General features: G+C 35.6%; 1 protein-coding gene and 1 pseudogene across 41 annotated transcripts in view; one reads left to right on the forward strand and one right to left on the reverse strand.

The window, feature by feature from the left end:
• ANKS1B (ankyrin repeat and sterile alpha motif domain containing 1B) overlaps nt 1–20,475 on the reverse strand; it is a 1,029,975-nt gene that overhangs the window by 711,643 nt on the left and 297,857 nt on the right. The gene's annotated exons all lie outside the window — the stretch shown is intronic.
• LOC103560899 (large ribosomal subunit protein mL40 pseudogene) lies at nt 3–2,755 on the forward strand (annotated as a pseudogene).

Raw genomic sequence — 20,475 nt, forward strand, 5'->3', positions numbered from 1 at the left:
CAATGGAACAGAATCAAGAGCCCAGAAATAAACCCACACATCTTGGACAGCTAATTTTCGACAAGGGAGCCAAGACCGTACAATGGCGAAAGGAAAGTCTTTTCAATAAATGATGTTGGGAACACTGGACAGCCACATGCAAAAGAATGAAAGTAGACCATTATCTTACACCATATACAAAAATTAACTCAAAATGGATTAAGGACTTGAATCGAAGACCTCAAACCATGAAACTTCTAGAAGAAAACATAGGTAGTATACTCTTCAACATCAGTCTTAGCAGCATATTTTCAAATACTATGTCCGTTGGGGCAAGGGAAACAATAGAAAAAATAAACAAATTGGACTACATCAAACTAAAAAGCTTCTGTACAGCAATGGAAACCATCAACAAAATGAAAAGACAACCTAACAATTAGAAGAAGAAATTTGCAAACCATATATCTGATAAGGGGTTAATATCCAAAATATACAAAGAACTCACACATCTCAACAACAAAAATACCAACGACCCAATTAAAAAATAGGCAGATCTGAACAGACATTTCTCCAAAGAAGATATACAGATGGCCAACAGCACATGAAAGGATGTTCATCATCATTAACTATCAGTGAAATGCAAATCGAAACTACAATGAGATATCACCTCACTCCCATCAGAATGGCTATAATTAACAAGACAGGAAATAAGTGTTGCAGAGGATGTGGAGAGAAGGGAACTGTCATACACTGCTGGTGGGAGTGCAAACTGGTACAGCTACTATGGAAAAAAATATGGAGATTTCTCAAAAAAGAACAGAACTACCATACGATCCAGCTATTCCACTGCTGGTATTTATCTAAAGAACATGAAAACACAAATGCTTAAAGATACATGCACCTCTATGTTCATTGCAGCATTATTCACAATAGCCAAGACTTGGAAACAACCTAAGTGTCCATCAATGGATGAATGGATAAAGAATATGTGGTTTGTATTCACAATGGAATACTACTCAGCCATAAGAAACGAAGAAATCGAGCCATTTGTGACAACATGGATGGACCTTGAGGGTATTATGCTAAGCGAAAAAAGTCAGAGGGAGAAAGCCAAATACTGTATGATCTCATGCATAAATAGAAGATAAAAACAACAACAATCACATAGAGACAGAAATTGGATTGGTGGTTACCAGAGGGGAAAGGGGGAGGAGGAGGGTGAAAGGGGTGATTAGGCACACTTGTGTGGTGATAGATTGTAATTAGTCTTTGGGTGGTGAACATGATGTAATCTACACAGGAATTGAAATATAATGATGTACATCTGAAATTTATATAATGTTATAAGACAGAGTTACCTCAATCAAAAAAGAAGAAAAAAAACAGTAGAATGCTGTATTGTCTTCAAGACAAATTATATTGCACATAAAATTGCTTTGAGCTAAACACTGCTAGAATTAATAAACTGTCTGGTTATTCAATATAAATTCACATGATTTATACCAAAGATTCATCTACACTCTATGGAGGGAAAATATCCATTTTCTCTCTTCTTTCTAAAAGAATTTTTGAATTCCAGAAGAAAGTTTACGATGATTAATAGAGGGCTCTATAAATTTGTGTTCAGAGAAAAATTTTAATCTTTTATACATAAAGATGATACTTCAGGCCAACTATCAGTAAAAATTATATTTTGAGTTGGTTTTTTCCAGGGAAATTACAAATTATATTGAATTTTCTAGAATTTCCCTACACGAAGCACATCATACTCTAATTAAATGGTTAGCTGAAAGTAAGCATAAAGTATATGACCTGCTTCCAGCCTCTCTCCACTCAGCTCACCTTCAGTTTGGTGCCATGATAAACTCAATTAAATGCCTCATCTAATAATAATGTAACAGAGACAATATTTTGGAAATATTAAACAAATATATTTTTCCATTTCCCCTAAATTATGATGCCTTGCATATCCCTATTTCATCACAGAGTCTATCAGATAAGATTATGGGAATCTCTGGGCAGTGAGGTTTATTCCTCATTTTTCCTGGCACAAACTAGTAATATTTCAAACTCTCCTTAAAGAAACCCTATGTGGGCACCTCCTTGCCGGGCACCTCGGGACTGACCACGGAGGGGCGTGCGCCCGGAAGCAGCCGGTCAGCCATGGCCACTCTGTGAACTCGGTAGTCACAAATTAGAGACACCCACCAGCGAGCTTCATTGTTGACCTTCTGGAACTCATTCCCATGACAGCAGACCCTTTCTGCGAAAGAAGGTAAATCCTAAAAAGACCAAGCAGGTAATGACCTTTTAACAAAGAGGATCCGACTACCGGGAAAACTAGCCAAGAGATAATTCCCATCGAAGATTTTATTACTCCTGTGAGGTTCTTGAATAAAGCAAGACAGCGGCCTCAGGTGGAGTTCCTTTTTGAAGAGGGTAAGAGGAGAGCTCTGCTTCTGAAAAAGTGGTTGCTGTACAAGCAGCGAAAGCATGAGATGGAGAGGGACGCCATCAGGTCCGTGCTTGAGGCTCAGCAGGAAGAGCCCACCAAGCAGGACCCAAGTTTGTTCCCCTTTGAGAGGGGAGGGCCAAATTACATGCCACCGGCCCCAATTACCAGCCCGTTGAGCTACAGTGCCATGACATGACCAGGGTGTGCACTCCAGGTCAAGAGATAGAGCTGCAGGCAGCTGTCCTAATAACACACTGCACCTTGAGAGTTAGAATGACCAGCCTTCAAGCCTGCTTTTCACAGAATCAGGCATCCTATTAATAAATATGTTTGATCACAAAAAGAAAACAAATGCTATGTCCAAAATGGTGCTGCCCAGGCAGTAAGTTAGAAACGGTTCAGAGGGATCTGAGTAGAGGAGACTTAGAATAGTCTCTCACAAAACTCCCACAGTTGTCGTTGGATGGGATGGAAAACCAGAAAACTGTCCAGATTACCAAAGCCATTTGAAAGGGGAATGGAAAACATCTGAAAATTAAGAGTCAGTGAACTAAAGTGCTTAAAGTCACCAAGTTACTAATTTGAGTCAAGATGTTTGACTCCGGAGACAGTCCTCTCTCTGTCCTTCTCAAGATCCTACAATGGCTTCAACTACCTATTTATTTATTTATTTATTTTCTTTGTTTCTTTATTTGAGGTAACATTGGTTTATAACACTATACAAATTTCAGGTATACATCATTATATCTTGATTTCTGTTCACCACCCAAAGACTAATTACCATCCATCACTGGACAGATGTGCCCTATCAGCCCTTTCTCCCTCTTCCCTCCCTCTTTCCCCTCTAGTAATTACCAATCTAATCTCTGGATCTGTGTGTTTGCTTGTCATTGTTGTTGTTTTTATCTGCTACTTATGAGTGAATCATATGGTATTTGACTTTCTCTGTCTGACTTATTTCCCTTAGCATAATACCCTCAAGTTCCATCCATGTTGTCACAAATGGCAAGATTTCATCTTTCTTTATAGCTGAGTAGTATTTCATTGTGTACATATACCACATCTTCTTTATCCATTCATCCATTGATGGGCACTTAGGTTGTTTCCAAGTCTTGGCTATTGTGAATAATGCTGCAATGAACATAGGGGTGCATGTATCTTTAAGCATTTGTGTTTTCATGCTCTTTAGATAAATACCCAGTAGTGGAATAGCTGGATTGTATGGTAGTTCTATTCTTAATTTTTTGAGAAATCTCCATATTTTTTTCCATAGTAACTGTACCAGTTTGCACTCCCACCAGTGATGTATGAGAGTTCCCTTCTCTCCACATCCTCTCCAACACTTGTTACTTCTTGTCGTGTTCATTATAGCCATTCTGAAGGGCATGAGGTGACATCTCATTGTAGTTTTGATTTACATTTCCCTAATAATTAGCGATATTGAACATCTTTTTCATCTATCTGTTGAAAAAATTTGAAATCCTCTTATGTAACATTCACCTGTCCCAAGATTTCCAACCCCATCCCTCTTCACTCCACAAGATGCACTTGCTGTCTCCTTAATTGTTGCTACTTCTCATTCCATGCCCTTGCTCCTGCCAGCTAGTCTCTTTTTGATTGGGTCATATCCGTTGCTAGTTTTAAAATCTAATGAAATTTCCTAAATTGTCCCTTAATGAAATATAACTTACCTTTCTGGAATACAATTTGGAAATTTATACAAAAGCCTTAAAAAAGACAATAACCTCTGTCCAGTGATTCAATTTTTCTGAGTAAATATAATCAAAGATACAAGGATTTATGCATAAAGATGTTCATCAGAACATAATTTATAACAGTAAACCACTGGAAACAATCTAAATGAACGTGTAGTTCTGAGTCAGGAAAAAAGTGAAAATAAGAATCTCAATAGGGAATGGTTAAATAATCATCCTGGTATATTCCTATAGTGGAATTTTATGCAACCATTAAGACATTTAATCACATAGGAATATGTTCAAGATATAATGTTAAGTGAAAGAAGTATAGTATGTATTTATAGAAAAATTCCAATTTTGAGTATATATGAAATTTGTATGTTTATATACAGGAATTAATTTGAAAAAATGCACAAAAATGTTAGCTTATTTGTTCATTCCTTCAGTGATCATTTAAAATACACATACAGATTTATTTACTATCTAACTTCTCTAAACAAAAGAGCCATGGTCCTTACCCTCTGGAGTTGATAGTCTAGTGAGAAAAATACATTTACAAGTAATTACAACAAAATTATATGTGCACATTCATTTTTTTGTTTCTTATCTGTCTCCATTAAAACTGCCAACTCCATGATGGTAGAGATTCTGTTTCTTTTGTTTGTCACTGTATCCCCAGCATCCACCACAGAATCCAGGATCATCAAAATTTCAGAATGTAGAGAAAGCCCAGAGACTAAACAGGAGCATATTATCAGGAGGACCTAAAATAATTTAGGAGGATTGTAAACTTTTTTGAGGGCAAATACCATTTAAAATAAGGCCTGAAGTATAGATAAGTAAGAATTAGCCAGGTGAAGAGGGTTGGGAAGACTGTTCCAGGTAGAAAATGGCTACAAATAAAGGAAAAAGCGTTAGGTGAATTCATGGACGCAAACAATGGTTATTTGGGGGTAAGAGTTTACAGGCAATTTCTTTTTCAAATTTTCTTCAATGAACATGTATTTTTGTGATAATGAGAGAAACAATATTTGAACAAAATAGATTTAAAATCTCTGACTTCTTGGAGATCACCCTCACTCTACATGTTTATTTTCTTACTTCAAATTGTCTCTGTGCTTAACATACAATATTGAACAAATTATTGCAAATTCAATGTTCTATTCTAGAGTGTAAATATTTCTTTATATTTCCTCCTAGAGTTTAAGTCCTTTCAGGTCAATTATAATTTTTTCTTTCTTTTATTTTTTATCTTCCATAACACAGGTACTGTGCTGGATACCCAATATGTATTTAAAAGCTGGTTAAATAATTTACATATGGATATAAACATTAATTGAATCCATGAAACCTATAATTCTGATCTTATTATCTGATGGCTAGTTATTGTTCTAATAACTTTGCAGAACTAGTCCCAGAGGAATCAAAGAGAATTATTAAGTTTCCTTTTAGATATCTTTGTTGAAGAAATTATCTCATTTGATATAAATACTTTATACTTGAATTGGAACAAAAATTAATGCTATTTATTGTCCTAACATCTCAGAAACAGATGTTTTGATTTCTTTCCAGGATAAAGAGGATGAAAAAAATATTCCAATGGTCAAAGTAACCATGACTACAGTTTTCAGACACACAACAAGTGTTATTTTCATACACTCTGTGTTGGTTAAAATAATCTATTCCTATAAATAAAATCTGTTTTTGGTGAACCCTCCTTTCATACTACAACAAAATGCTTAAAATTATTCATCAATCCAACAACAAGTAGCTTCTAGGAGTAATTATTTTCAACACCGTGGAGAACTCTTAAGAGAGTAGAAGTGCCCCACCCCCAAAACATTTAGGATTGTTACTTTAGTACATATTAAGATCATAAATCCCTTTTAACATTGTTCTCTCCATTCTCAAAGGTGAGCAATAATTCTCAGCTTTACCATTCCAGGCCCAGATCTGAAGGGTGGCATACATTTGGTAGGGGATGTCAAGGAGAAAGAGGCACAGTGCTGTCCTAGTCAAAACCAGTGAGTCTTGCTCCCTACACAAATGGAATGCAGACCCTCATATCTTTGATGACATTTCATAATTAGAGCAAACAGTGTGTATAGTTATTTAAACTAACACTCAAATGGACTGAAAATTGCCAAAAGAACATTGCCACATTGCCAAGGAACCTCAGCGAAAAAGTAGAGCATACTATTATTATACTTTAAGACTGGCCCTCTGTTCACACTAATAGAATGGTGACTTTATTACCAGGAGCCAGATTCTTCCTATTGGGAGATTTTTGCTCTGTTCATTTTCGCAGAACTGTATTATGAGAACCATCTTGGTAGATGATCTAAAGGAAAGGAAATGCTCTTTATTATGACAATTAGAAACATGTGAATATGATTTCTAAAGTATCATAGTTTGAAGTGAATAGTCCTGTCATGACAAAGCAGCAAATGGAAGGAAACTGACTGTTCACTCACTACTGGGTGGTGAGGGAATTTCATTCTGCTAATCTACCCCACAACTCAAAGAGGGTATCTGATCTAATGTCTGAACAGAAATTGGAAATGAAAAAGAAGTGAAAAGAATTTTATTTTTCTTTTATCCTTGCCAGAAATTAGAGAAGAGCTTTGTAACATAGACAATCAAAAGGTTGAACCAAAGAAGACATGGAGGGGAATGGGAGGAAGAGAAGAAAAAAGAAGATGAGGATGCTGACGAAGAATAAAAAGGATGGTAGACTATGACAGTCCTCATCAAGTGGAGTGGCACTACGACAATCAAAGAAAACAACCTTGGTTGTTAGAGACCAAATATAGATAACCACTGGCAGAATTTTGCAATTCAGAATTTTAGTGTCTTATTGAAAAATGTTTGAAATTCAGAAGTCCAATAAGATAATTTATGAAGAATATCTAAAATCATCTCACTAATGAAATGGTTAGACATCAAAAAGGAATAGATGTTCTCTGAAATAAATACCACAATATAGCAAATAATTTAAAATACTTAAGAATTCTTCTCATGCAAATACTAGCATATTAATAAAAGAAAACACTAATTGACTTCAACAAATGATCCTTAGTTAAAGCAATTCAAATGATCAAGAAGTAATTATAAAACATGAATTGCTAAATTAGTAGTAGAAAACTTTTACATTTGTTTCATTTGTTAAATGAAGCAAAATGCATATCTTGCTTCAAAGAGTATTTCAAAAAATATATAACTAGGATTATAAGTATGTGACAGTAGCATTTAAATTTCATAGGAACTTATTATAAGAAAACTGCCTACCCTGACATTTCCCCACAGTTAAAGAGAAGTATTCTTATTCATAATAACTAACCTTTCTTTAGTCCTCTCCAGTTTACAGAGTGCCTATATACACATCATTTATGCTAACAACCAGCCTGTGATGAGTGTCATTTATCTCTGTCTTCACAGAGAGGCAGCACAGCACACAGGCTTTGATGCTAGAATCCATGCTTTGTCACTGAGTAGTTTGTGACTCTGGTCAAGTTATTTAAACTATCTGAATATTATTTTCCTCATGCGTAAAATATCTGCCTTATAGGGTTTTTATAAGGATTAAATGAATCAATAACTGTGAAGTGCTTAGCACAAGTGGCACATAATAAATGGAATTATGATTACTATAGATAAAATTGAGGTTAAGAGAACTGGCCTAATGCTACATAGTTAATAAATGGAAGAGTCAGGATTCAAATTCTAATCTTTTACATAAAGTCCAGTGATTTTAAACAAACCGTAACTCAATCCAAATTAGGTAAAGCAATATGTTATCCTTGAAAGAGCATAGATTTTGGTGCAGATCTGGGCTCAAATAATAACTCCACCACTTGGGTGAGTCACATAGCACTCAGTTTTACTTATCTGAGAAACAGAGACATTAACACCTAACTCATATGGTCATCTGAGAATTAAATAAGACAACAAACAACTCTATGAGATCCAAATGGAAGGACTTTATAAACTCAAAGTTGATTCTCTGCAATATTTGACTTTGTTAGAAATATTTTAAGTTAAGAGGTCCCAAAGCCTATGATGTTACAGTTGCCAGCACAACATAGGACATACAGTTAGAAGGACCTTAACAAATTTGTTCCCTATTGTAATAGGTAGAATTATTTTGGCAAGCTCTAATGAGCATCTGCTCTGGTCTTATTAGAAAATTGTGCGAGAAATAGTACAATTGCTGGTGTATTTTATAAATTCTTTTTCCTAGCAAAAAATAAAAAACAATGAGGTGGATATCTCATTTTAAATGCTTAAATATGCAAAAGACATTTTTTTCAAAAAATGAGAAAACCTACCAATATTATTATGTATCAAATCACTTTAGAAAATACTAAACTAATTCTGCTCAATTTAACAAATTAGCACTGCCATAGGCTAGCCAGGTGTTCCAAGATAGTTCCTTTAATTATATGATCCTATACATTAACCCATATGAAGGAAAATCTACATAGTAAGTACATCTACCCAGATTTTAAGATGTCCCTGTATGACACCTTTAAACGCCGTTAAATTAAAACAATTTCAAACAAAACACATGCTTTGTGCATCATACATGGCATACATCTTTCACTGTGTTGAAAGTCAAAAACATGTAATCCTTCAATTCTACCACTAAATTAATCTTAGAGAAACTTCTCACCAACTTTCTAAATTGCAGCTTAGATTTTTGTAAGTGTCAACAATCAACACAGCTTGATTCTTTGGTAAATGTTTATGATATCAATTTAAATAGATGGATGGCATCCCTGAAATATGAGTTGCTTGGCTCCAAGGCTAGCTATGAAATAATTTTAAAGCCAGAAACTTCCTTGCCAAAACAAATCATTTAACAGACTTTTTGATGTGAACAAATACGTATATTGTTAGTTTGAATAAATGTAGTGCATTAGCTTCCTAGCACTGCCATAACAAAGTACCACAAATAGGGTGGCTTGAAACAACAGAAATTTATTCTCTTACAGTTCTGGAGTCTGGAAGTCTGAAGCCAAGGTGTCAGTCAGCAGTATCATGCTTCCTCTAAAAGCTATAGGGAAAGATTGTTTTCTTCTTCTCCCTAACTTCCCATGGTATCAGCAACCCTTGGCATTCCTTGGCTTACACCTGCATTACCCCAATCTCTGCCTTCATTGTCACATGGCCCTTTTTCCTGTGTATCTATGCAACTTCTCTTCTTATAAAGGCACAAGTCATATTGGATTTAGGATCCATCCTCCTCCAGTATGACCTCATATTCACTAATTACATCTGCAAAGACCCTATTTCCAAATAAAGTCACATTCTGGAGGTTACGGTGGACACAAATTTTTGGAAGGATGCTCTTCAACCCAGTATAGCTTCTTATTTATTTTATGTGATTTTAAACTCTATAGTATGATTCAACTGTAAAAATCTGTGATTCCATAATTGTGAGACAAAAAAATGAAACTATATCTAACACAAAAATGCACATTAGATGTTTTCTCGAAATTACCAATTATCTCATAGATAAAATGTGTATCACCAAATCAGTTATTCCTGCATATAAAAATGCCACTACCTCCTCATGCTCTTGGCTTTACCTATGTAGATCTTTAGTTTAGCTATGTTACTTTGACCTCAGGACAGGGCAAAAAAGAGAAGTAAGGAAGCATCTATGTTGTTGGGATTAGACTGGAGGACCAGGGAGGAGACTAAGAGAGGACATCGATGAGCAAAGAATGGAATCCGTTCCTCTTGGGCAGATTCCCAGTAGAATTGCTGTGTCATGTGGTAAAGTTATGTTCAACATTTTAAAAAACCACCAAACTTTTTAATCAAAGTGACTGCAATTTTTTATTCCCACCAACAATGCATGAGGGCTCCAGTTTCTCCACATCCTTGCCAACATTTAGCGTTGTCTGTCTTTTTCACTGCTAATGATGGCCAGGCAGTCTGCTAGATATAAAAAGGTGAATAACACATAATCCCTTCCCTTAAAGCATTTAACATCAGAGAGAAAGAAAGAGCTAAAAAGATAATTACAACATAGCATATTAAATGAACACATGCCATTATATCTTATCTTTTACTAAATAGTTTTAGGAAATTTGAACATACTCCCTTAGGTACAACGACTTTTGTGAAGACTCAACTAAACAAAGTTCAAGATTATATTTAAGTCATCAGCCTGTCAAGTATTTCTTCTATACACTTCTGATCTTTAAAGCAATCATGTAAGACATTCTCTCAACTACTTCATTTTCTTTGAAAGGTATTTGCAATAGTAAGGAGTACAAAGAAACAGCATTTAAGTTTCCTCAGGGAAAAATGACCATTATTATTTTAAGAGAATTTCCACAAAGATGATTTCGACAATAATAGATTTTTCTGGTGAATGATATCAATCGTTTTTGCTAGGCATTTAAAAATGTCAAATGGGTCCTAGAAAATGGAGATTGAGGCAGATGATAGAATCTCCAGCAATCAGAAATCCTGAATACTTCTGTTAAATAAAACTGAATAGTTCTATACTTCTTGGCCTCTGATTGCAAAGCCATACAAATGAGCTGCACACATGGATAAGTTTTCTTTAACTAAATGTTAAATTGCTTTTTCCTTTAAGTTTCTCAGAAGGCCTACCACTGATCTCAGTAAAAAGTGAAATAGGGTCAAGGAAACATGGATCTCTTGAATTATATACAAAGTTGAAAAATATTCGTAAAGTCCTTACCAAGAAGTAGGAGAATTACCATGTGAGTCTTTCATCCATAAGAACTCCATTACAGAGATAAGAGCTAATATGCTGCCACATTCTATAGATAAAAAATACAATGTCACATTTTTGGAGGATGAAGGAAAACAAGTTTAGGCATTTTGAGAGCTCCAGATAAGGGAATAACGATTTAAGAGCAAGACCTATGGTAAAAGACACATTTTGTTCATTTATCCATTAAGTACTAATCAAACTACTAGCCAGGTACTTAGTATTAGAATAATTCTCCCTTCCTTGAAAGAGCTCATAGTCCTGTTAAGAGACAGTCATGAAAATAATTAAAATACAGTTCTTCAAGAGCAGTTAACATTTGTTGAGCATATACTAATTTCCAGATATCATATTTACATACATTATCTCATTCAGTCCACACAAGAAAGCTATAAGGTTGCTACCGTTATTATTCCCATTTTATAGATAAGAAAACAAGCTTAGAGATATAACTCGTACAAGGTTACTCAAATCATCCCAAATGAATCAAATGGCCTGTATCCCTAACCATTAACATAGCTATACTGCCTCTTATACCACTGCAATAAATGTAAGGATGTTGAAAAACAACAACAAAACAAAAAATCAAACAGCAGGCACAATGAGACAGAGTGTTGACTTGCCAGAGACCATCAGAAAAGGCTATACAGAGTACACTCTGAAAATAAAAACATTTTTCAGGCAGAGAGACAGAAGAGGGCATTCCAGGTTGGGGGTAAATAATGTCTGAGAGCAGTAAATGCTCAGTGAAATAACAGGAATAAGAGTTGTATTTGCTTCCTATGGCTGCTATAACAAATTACCACAAACATTATGTCTTAAAAGAACAAAAATTTATTCTCTCACAGTTCTGGAGGCCAGAAATCTGAAATCAATATTACTGGGCAAAACTCAAGGTGTCTGCAGGGCCACACTCCCTCCAGAGGTTGGAGGATTCATTCCTTGCCCCTTCCAGCTTCTAGTAGCTGCAAGCATTCCTTGGCTTGTGGCCCTATAATTCCAATTTTCAAGGCCAGTATCTTGAAATTTCTCTATGTCTGTAAAATCTCCCTCTCTCTCCCTCTTACAAAGAAAAACGTGATTGCATTTAGGGCCCACCTAGGTAATCCAGGATAACCTTCTCATTTCAAGATCCTTAACTTAACTACATCCACAAAGACCCCTTTCTCTAAATAAGGTAGCATTTACAGGTTCCAAGGATTGAGACTGATATCTTTGGGGGTCACTTTTCGGCTTACCAGAACAGCAATAGAGTCGTCCAGTCTGCTGGAGGTAGAGGAGGCATGGAAGGCATGGAGAGGCTGAGGGGTATGGCACGTGGAAGAAGTAAGATAGCAGAAAGTAGGAGAGGAGGCCAGGCAGGTGAGCAGGGACCAGATGATGATGACTGGATTGGCTACAGAGAAGTTTAGATTTTATCCTATAGGTAATGGGTACAATTTAAGTGGTTTAATTTTCAGCATGTTACTGTGATATTTGCATGTTAGAGAAAGATTCTTACAGAGATAATATTGAAGAGAGATTAGTAGGAGGCAGGAGAAGATTAAGATAACAATTACTCAGGGATAAAAGGAAGGGATGGATAAGATATGAATGTGGCTATTATAAACTGAATGTAGAGAAAAAGGAGGAATTTATGACAACTTCTAAATTTCCAGTTTTGGCAAGTGGGTGGATACTGGGGAAGATAACTGAGAATAGGGAATACTGGAGGAGGTGCAGAGGGGCAAGATGAGCTTGGCTTTGGATTTGCTGATTTAGAAGGGTCTGTGTGACATCCAAATTGAGATGATGGTAGATAACTGGATTTGTAAGCCTGGAGTCCAAGAGAAGGATTTAGAAACTTAAATATGTACATCTAAATTTAGAAATTTAGAAGTTTAGATTTAGGAATCATTGGCCATGAGTATGGTTGAAGTTATCAAATGGTCAATAACTCGATGTTAAGTAGAAACTACTTTGATTGCTGCTACCAAGATGTTCCAAGGCAATTCCTCCACCACTTTTATGGTGTCATGAATGCTTCAACTTGGTCTTCATTGAGTTTTAGCGACCTAGACTGTATCTAATTAGCTAACATTAGACATTGCCTGCACCATTTTGGAAAATTTTTAAAGTCTGCATCAGAGAAAAAAGAGTGTTTAGTATTTTATTTATGTCTGGTCAAATACAGTTAGGGCCCTGGTGCTAGGGACCTCCTAAATGCTGAAGAGACCTGCCAATCCTAAAGGCTTTGGAAAGGAAAAATTATTACTTATATGAATCCTCCAGGGAACTGACGATGAAAATTACCCTAGCCCAGTGATCCTTAAAACTCTTCCATCCCATGCCTGCCAAAGCTCTACATCATTTCTCCTACAAAACCAAATCACAATAACTGCAGTATTTTTGTGCTGCTGGGAAGAAAAGAAAGAGATTATCATCTTTATGAGAGCACAGGGTATGCTCAATAAATGTTGTTGAAAAAGGAGCACCAGGCAGAGACAGAAAACAAAAAAGCTACAGGAAGATTGTGGATTCTGAGGATTTGACAAGCAGGTGCTTCTGTGGTCATCAAATCACTATTCACAGATGTGTTGTTCTGGGCCAGAGATTCCTGCTCTGAGAAACGATGCCTCAGCTATTAGCCCCAGGAGATAGCAATCACTCATGCCAAGACATACAGTTAGCTCAGGAGGGATTTTAAAACTTAACTCGGTCAAAAATTGCTTCTAAGCAGGCTTTCTTAATCTAATATAAACTAAAGCTTGAGACAATCAAAGGAATTCTAAATCCCTCCAAATTCCTTACCTGCATCTCCAGCCCTGTTTTAACACATTTTCCAAGTAGAGAATCATTTGTCCTAATGTAAATGATTTATGAATTGTTTCCTATAACACATAAGAATTCCTGTCTACCTTCTCACATCACTCCTTCTACCTAGAATGTCTTTCCTTCTCTCTGCTTTCAAAGTTCAGTCTTTACCTTGGGTTCTACTTAATCCATGGAAATTTTCTGCAACCATGCCAGCTATCAGTCATAATGCCTCTTCAGTATTTCCACCATACTTGTAAAGTTTAGAGCTCAGCAAATGCTGTCCCGCATTTCTTTTATGTGTCTGTTCTATGCCTCTAACTAGATTAAAAGCCCCTTTGGATAGAGTCAGCATATAATACTTTATTGTGGTACTGATGTCCAGTAGGTCTCAATAGATCAGAATAATAAAGATCACCTAAAAGCAAATTCCAAAATATATTTCAGCCTTTTATTCTAGCCTATGAAGATGATCTTTAATTTTTTACCAAACTTTTTATTCTGTGCAAACTTTTCCAATTAAAATTTCTACCTCTTTCTTACCAATACAGTTTTATTTTCATAAATAAGATTTCTTTGTTATATTTCCTTTAATAACTCTACTCCATCCTCAAATTGTAACACTGCCTGAAAGAAAAAGATTATTTTCCAAAATAAGATTGTATCTTTAGCTTAATTTTCACAGTATCTCATTATATTAATGCACTTAGGGAAAGCAGAAAGAGTAATTGAGAGATTGCCTTTTGTGATATTTTACAAATATACTTTGCTTTACACAAAAAATAATGCCTCCTAATTTGAAAAATTAATGTATAATATTCAACCTTTTTATATTAGAGATGCTAGCTATGTAGAGGCTTGTGACAATGAATGAAAACAGGAAACAAATTTTTATTATAGAACTCTCTTCAAGAAAGTCAGGAATATTAATGATGATGCCTTTATATTCCACAACTAATCTAAAGGTATATTAGCAAATGTAACAGAATAAGAATTGAGAGTTACCAATAAGGTAATCTAGCTCAGGAGTTCCCAAAGGGTATTCCGAAAATAGTATCACTGCCAAAAAGGGTTCTACAGTCACACAAATTTAGGAAACTCTACTTGTTCTCTTCCCCCTTTTGGAGATGCATATCATACCACCCACTCTAAGAAATTCAGTAGGAAAGAAACCTCTTTGATTTCATAAATATATTTGACCATGGAACCTTTATGTTAGTAATACCTACAGACTAGAAATCAGAGCTAGTAATTACAACACCATTTAGGAAACGATGATCTAGTATAATATATTTATTTTACAGTTTAAAAAAGAGAGAGAGAGTCATAGCAATTAAATAGCTGTCCAGGTGAGACACTCTAGACAGCTGTAGAGCTGACCCACGCCCAGGTCTCCTAAGCCCACCTTTCCTCCATACTTCATTTGTTATATATAACACATTTAGCATAACCATCACTGTGCGATTCAAAGTTTCTCCATCAAGGCAAAAATGCTATTTTTTAAAAAGCACACACTAATATGTTTTCTGAGTATACCCAGAGCTTATCTATCGCCCTGCCTAAATTTCTTTAAGTATCTCCTTTTTATAAAATTAAAAAGGTTGAATCTGATAACAAACAACCTGAGGCCTTTGTGATAGGTGAGACTGGGCCAGCAGCCCCAGAGACTCCGTCTGAGGCAAGGCCATCTCAGACGGATTGGGCTACAACAAAGCTCTTATGAAACTATTTTTAATTCCCAGTTTGAGATTTTAAAAAATAGTGATAGAGCTTTAATGGAGGCATTACAGGCAGAATTCTTAATGAGGTAATACATGAGAAAATGAATTCAGAAGGAAGGTTTCTATGACTGGAGAAGTCATGTATGTCCAGGAATTTATTATTTAAAGCAAGATTAGTGAAGTATCAATCTGTGAAATTCTACAAGAAATTCGTTTCGTAACTTAACTTATTCCTCTCATCAGTAACTTGATTTTCACACATGAGAAGTTCTCATTTAAATGTTCTGAATGTCTAAACCAATTGTCTTTCAGTAGCATGAAGAATATACCATACATTTAGTATTCATGATGTTCATTTAAACAAGATGATTAGAACAAATTTGTCAGTTTGAAAAAAATGCCAATTGTACTTAGCTGGATTTTGAGGAATATGATCTGAAGTCCAATAGCTCCTTTTCTTAAGTCTAAAATAATATAAAGTCATAAAATGTAGGAGTTCAAAAAAAATACAGAGCTGATAGACAAAATTCTTATTCCAAACAAGAATAAGCTTTGTTTTAATAAAAGATTTCTGATATATTTTTATTTGACATAGTTTTCATTTTATTTTGTTTTGTGAGACAAAAATGATCTATGATTTCTTTAATAACAACCACCACTGCAAAATAATAGCTAACACATCTAAGACAGTGTGTGCCAGGTATAGTTCTGAACGCTTTCTACATAGTCGCTCATTCAATTCTCAGAGCAGCCCTATAAGACAATACTATTATTATCCTCACTTTATAGTTACTGAAACTGAGGCACAGAGAGTTTAAGTAACTTGGCCAAAGTCACACAGCCAATAAGAAACAAACATAGATGGAATTTGAATCCTAGAAATCCAGCTCCAGAGTCTACAGTGTTTGAGCACTTACTATATGCCAAGCACTATGCTAAATTCTTTGCTTGCATTACCTTATTTCAATAGGCTGATTGAACTTTATTTTTAGGATAAAATCAACTGTAAACTTCTTTCTCTTTCATTTACACATTGACATGGTATGTGGGTACTTCCTGAATTTATCAATAAATCTCTAGTATATTTAAAACCAACTGTGTTCCATTTGAAAAGTTAAGGCATTATTCTCTGTATTGTATAAGTATTTAAGTGTGAAAAAGCTGTCTACTTTGTACTTCTCAGGCCTGTCTTGATTAAGCAGCTATGAGGAGTAAAGCAAATAAGAAAAAGAGATACCTCAGGATCCAGTTAACCCATTGAAGGAGGCAGCAAAAGAAGGGAAAACAGAGAGGCCCTTCAAGGAAAGAGGTGACAAGTTCTGTCTAGTGATGTCCAGAGCCAGTGGCAACGCACGAAGGATGTATCCCCTGCTTAACTCAAGCATCTGTGATAGAGCATGGCACCCTTTAAACTGAAGACACCTCTCTGTAGCATTACCACCTGCCTTTCCTAAGTAGAGCTACTCCCTTCCTCTTCAGTGCGACTAATCAAATTAATTCTCTTTATTTCTGAGTAAGGAAGCCATTCTCAATAGAGGATTTCCACTTTCTTTAAGTCACAGATAACTATTCCTACACAGGTGTTCCAAAAATTTTTTTGAAAGTTGATCTTTCTTCTACATGTAGCACATTTGTGGGCTATCTCCTGTTGGATCTCTCTACTGTGTGTGTTTATACAGAAACATGTTCTGGAGTGATCATGTTTGTGCTTTTCTGTCATGTTTCATCCATGTCTCATTATTTATCTTCTCATCTTAAATCATTAATAATATTCCCAGGCTTTGCATAATTGAAAGAGACTGAAAATATGCCTTTTAATTCTCTGAATTAATTCTTCCTTAGAAAAAAATGTTGCTTTGGTTTAAGATTTTTTCCACAGTCTACTATGAAATGAATCTCAAAGAATCTAAAGGATCTTCAGTGAAAGGGGAGAATTCTTATTGATCTTTGTACTCCATCTTGAAAATTACTTCTTCAGCAATGTTTCCATTTCTTAGTGATATACTGTCTAATTAAAAGTAATGTTTATAAATACTATGAAAATATGGAAAATGTTAAATAAAAAAGCAGCATTCTAAAGTGTATACACAGCATGACAACCATACACACATTTGCGTATATATGCATATGTATACACGCCTACACACTTGCATAGAAAAAAATCAAGAAATTCAACAAAATTGTTCATTTGAACAGTATGTCTGTCAATAATTTTTTTCCTTATACTTTTCTTCATTTTTCCACTTTTCTTAAAGAGCACATAATACTTTCAATAATAAAAAAACTAAACATTTACTTTATAGAATACTAACTTACAAGCCAGGGAACAAAATACCACTTTCTTCCAATGTACTGCGATTTCTCTGAATGTAGCCCTATAGCCAACCAAAGCTTCCTGACAATTTAGTGTTCTGCTTGTGTAGTTTGTCTTTACAAATACATGTAAATACAAATACATACTTAATATAATCAGGTAGACAGATATTGAGTGATTTTTTAATGTACATTAATTCACATAAACTCTTTCTTAAAATACTCTAATGACTTCTCATTTCAGTTAGAACAAAGACAAAACCCTTTACCCAGATCTACAAAGCCCGGTGAAATTTGGCCCCTAACTAATTACCTCTTTGACCTCAATCTCTAACACTTCCCCTAACTCACCACAGGGCAGCCCCTCTGGCCTTTCCACTGTGCTTCACTCTACCTGACACAGAGATCTTCATGTGGCTAGCCCCTTCCTGTCTTTAGGTCTCAACTCAAATGTCACCTTCCCACAGGGGCCTTCCTTAACTACACAATCTAATTTGCCATCTATTTCTTATCTCCATCACTCATCTCCATCACCTTTAACATTTTTTCTACATTGCATTTATCACTATCAAAACTTCTTGGGGCCAGTCCAGTGGCATAGTGGTTAAGTTTGTGTGCTCTGCTTCCACTTCAGTGGCCCAGGGTTCACCAGTTTGGATCCTGGGCGCAGACCTACAGGCTGCTCATCAAGCCATGCTGTGGTGGCTTCCCACATACAAAATAGAGGAAGATTGGCACGGATGCTAGCTCAGGGCGAATCTTCCTCAAGCAAAAAGAGGAAGTTTGCCAACAGATGTCAGCTCAGGGACAATCTTCCTCACCAAAAAAAACCCCCAAAATCTTACTGTTTATTTCTTTACTTGCCATTGTTTGTCTCCTCTACTAGAATGAAACTTTTTCACCACTGTATCCCCCTTTCTTATCTACAGTATCTGATATATAGCAAGAAAACAATAAATATATGTTGAAGGGATGATTTCTGAAGAAAGGGAGTGATAAGAATAGTAGCTGTCCATGGTACGAATTGGGGGTTAGGACTATCTTTACAAACATAAACAGTTGGTTTCTAGTCTTACCAATTTCACGGTAACAATGCAGCTGATATAAATTAATATAAATACAAATAAATATAATTACTTATGAGTAAAGCCAAGAAGTGAAGAAATAGTTACAGGAGAGGATGAAAATATAAGGGCTTTGTTTACCACAGACAGTAGGGAATAAGGGAAGCAATGGGAAATGAGTTCAATGAAAGGAACAAAAGGATGAGAGTTTGGGTGATGATAGTAGATGACCTGAGAGAACTGGCTTCTAGTTGTGGCTGAGGGATAAAGAGATAAATCCAGAAAGTCTCCTTGTAGAGGGTGGATACTTGGTTCCTCGCTCTAGACTGCCACATGCCAGGCAGCTTCTTACTCAGACAGCCTCCAGAAGAATGGCTGCAATTAGAGCATTTATGATCTTCAATTATTTCTGTAAGGTCTATTAAACTGTTATATTGACTACATTATGATCTGTTTTCTTCTATATCTGCATATCATTAAGCAGGACAACATGAAAAAAGGAAACAGAATGATGCTACTTATTTCTTAAAGTCCACAAGACTCAGGTCCTTCTGAATGTTGGACAATGATCAATGTTCCCAGAATTAATCTTGCCATGTGCCCCAAAATCAAGGTATCATGGAGACCCTTAAAACTACTAAAAACAAAAACGTTTCTAAAATCTAGTGAAAAGAAATATATAAGACTATATCTTAAAGCAACTATAAACATGGAAAAAGAACTATGAAAATGTTAGACAGGAAATTATAACATTGATGCTGAAACAATATTAAATAAAATTCTGAACTTAAAAGACAGGAAAAGTGGCAAGGCATTTCACATCTTGTCTATTCTTTTCAGGCACAAAACAAAATTGTCCTCAGCAGAAGCACCCTGAAATGCCAAGCCCTTGCTGACACTAATTTAAACACACGACAACTGTCTGAGTAGGTATAATCCTTATTGCATATAGATGAAGAAACTGAGGCATTAAAATAAATCAGGCTTACTAACTGTATCTGAGAGGTTATGTAAATAGTTGTCTTTGAAATGCTGTGACCTGAAAAAATCAGGTTACCTTAAGAACTGAAATATATATATTTTTGGTTTCTGAACTAAATATATGTTGCTAAAGTACAAAATAATTTAAGAGTTAATTACAAATTTAATTATCATAAAATCATCAGCCCCTGAAATAACATTCTTTCAGTGTATTTTCGGTAGCCAGCTGTCTACTTGTTGCAATGAAAAATGGTTCATCAAAGGTGTATAACATCCTGTAATTTCTTCTCTACATTCCAGTGACAATGACAAATTGTTCAAGTTTCCACCTTGTATTCCCATCATCAATAGTACATGTTTGAAAAATCAATATACCACTTGCGGTCAAGGACTACAAATGCAACGCACATTCTTCCTTTTCATTTCTTTTCTTCTTCACCATCTACCTTACCATTTCCCTCTCATTATTACCCACCTATTGTTTCTTTTGCTTTTCATTGGTCCTCTCCCTAAAGCTGCACTTATCTCCTTCATGATCACCCCCAATCCCTGACCCTTGCACCCAAAAAGAAGCAATTTTTTACTCACTTTTCGAACAGGTTAAGCTACTAGTTAGGGGGCCACAAGGGCTGACTGACACACACTACAGTGAATGCAAAACCATCCTAGGAAGCTGGGTTTGGCAAGGAGCAGGGGAAAGAGGGACACGGAGAAAGCA

This window comes from Equus przewalskii, chromosome 29, assembly GCF_037783145.1.
Source record: "Equus przewalskii isolate Varuska chromosome 29, EquPr2, whole genome shotgun sequence".
Taxonomy (NCBI): Eukaryota; Metazoa; Chordata; class Mammalia; order Perissodactyla; family Equidae; genus Equus; species Equus przewalskii.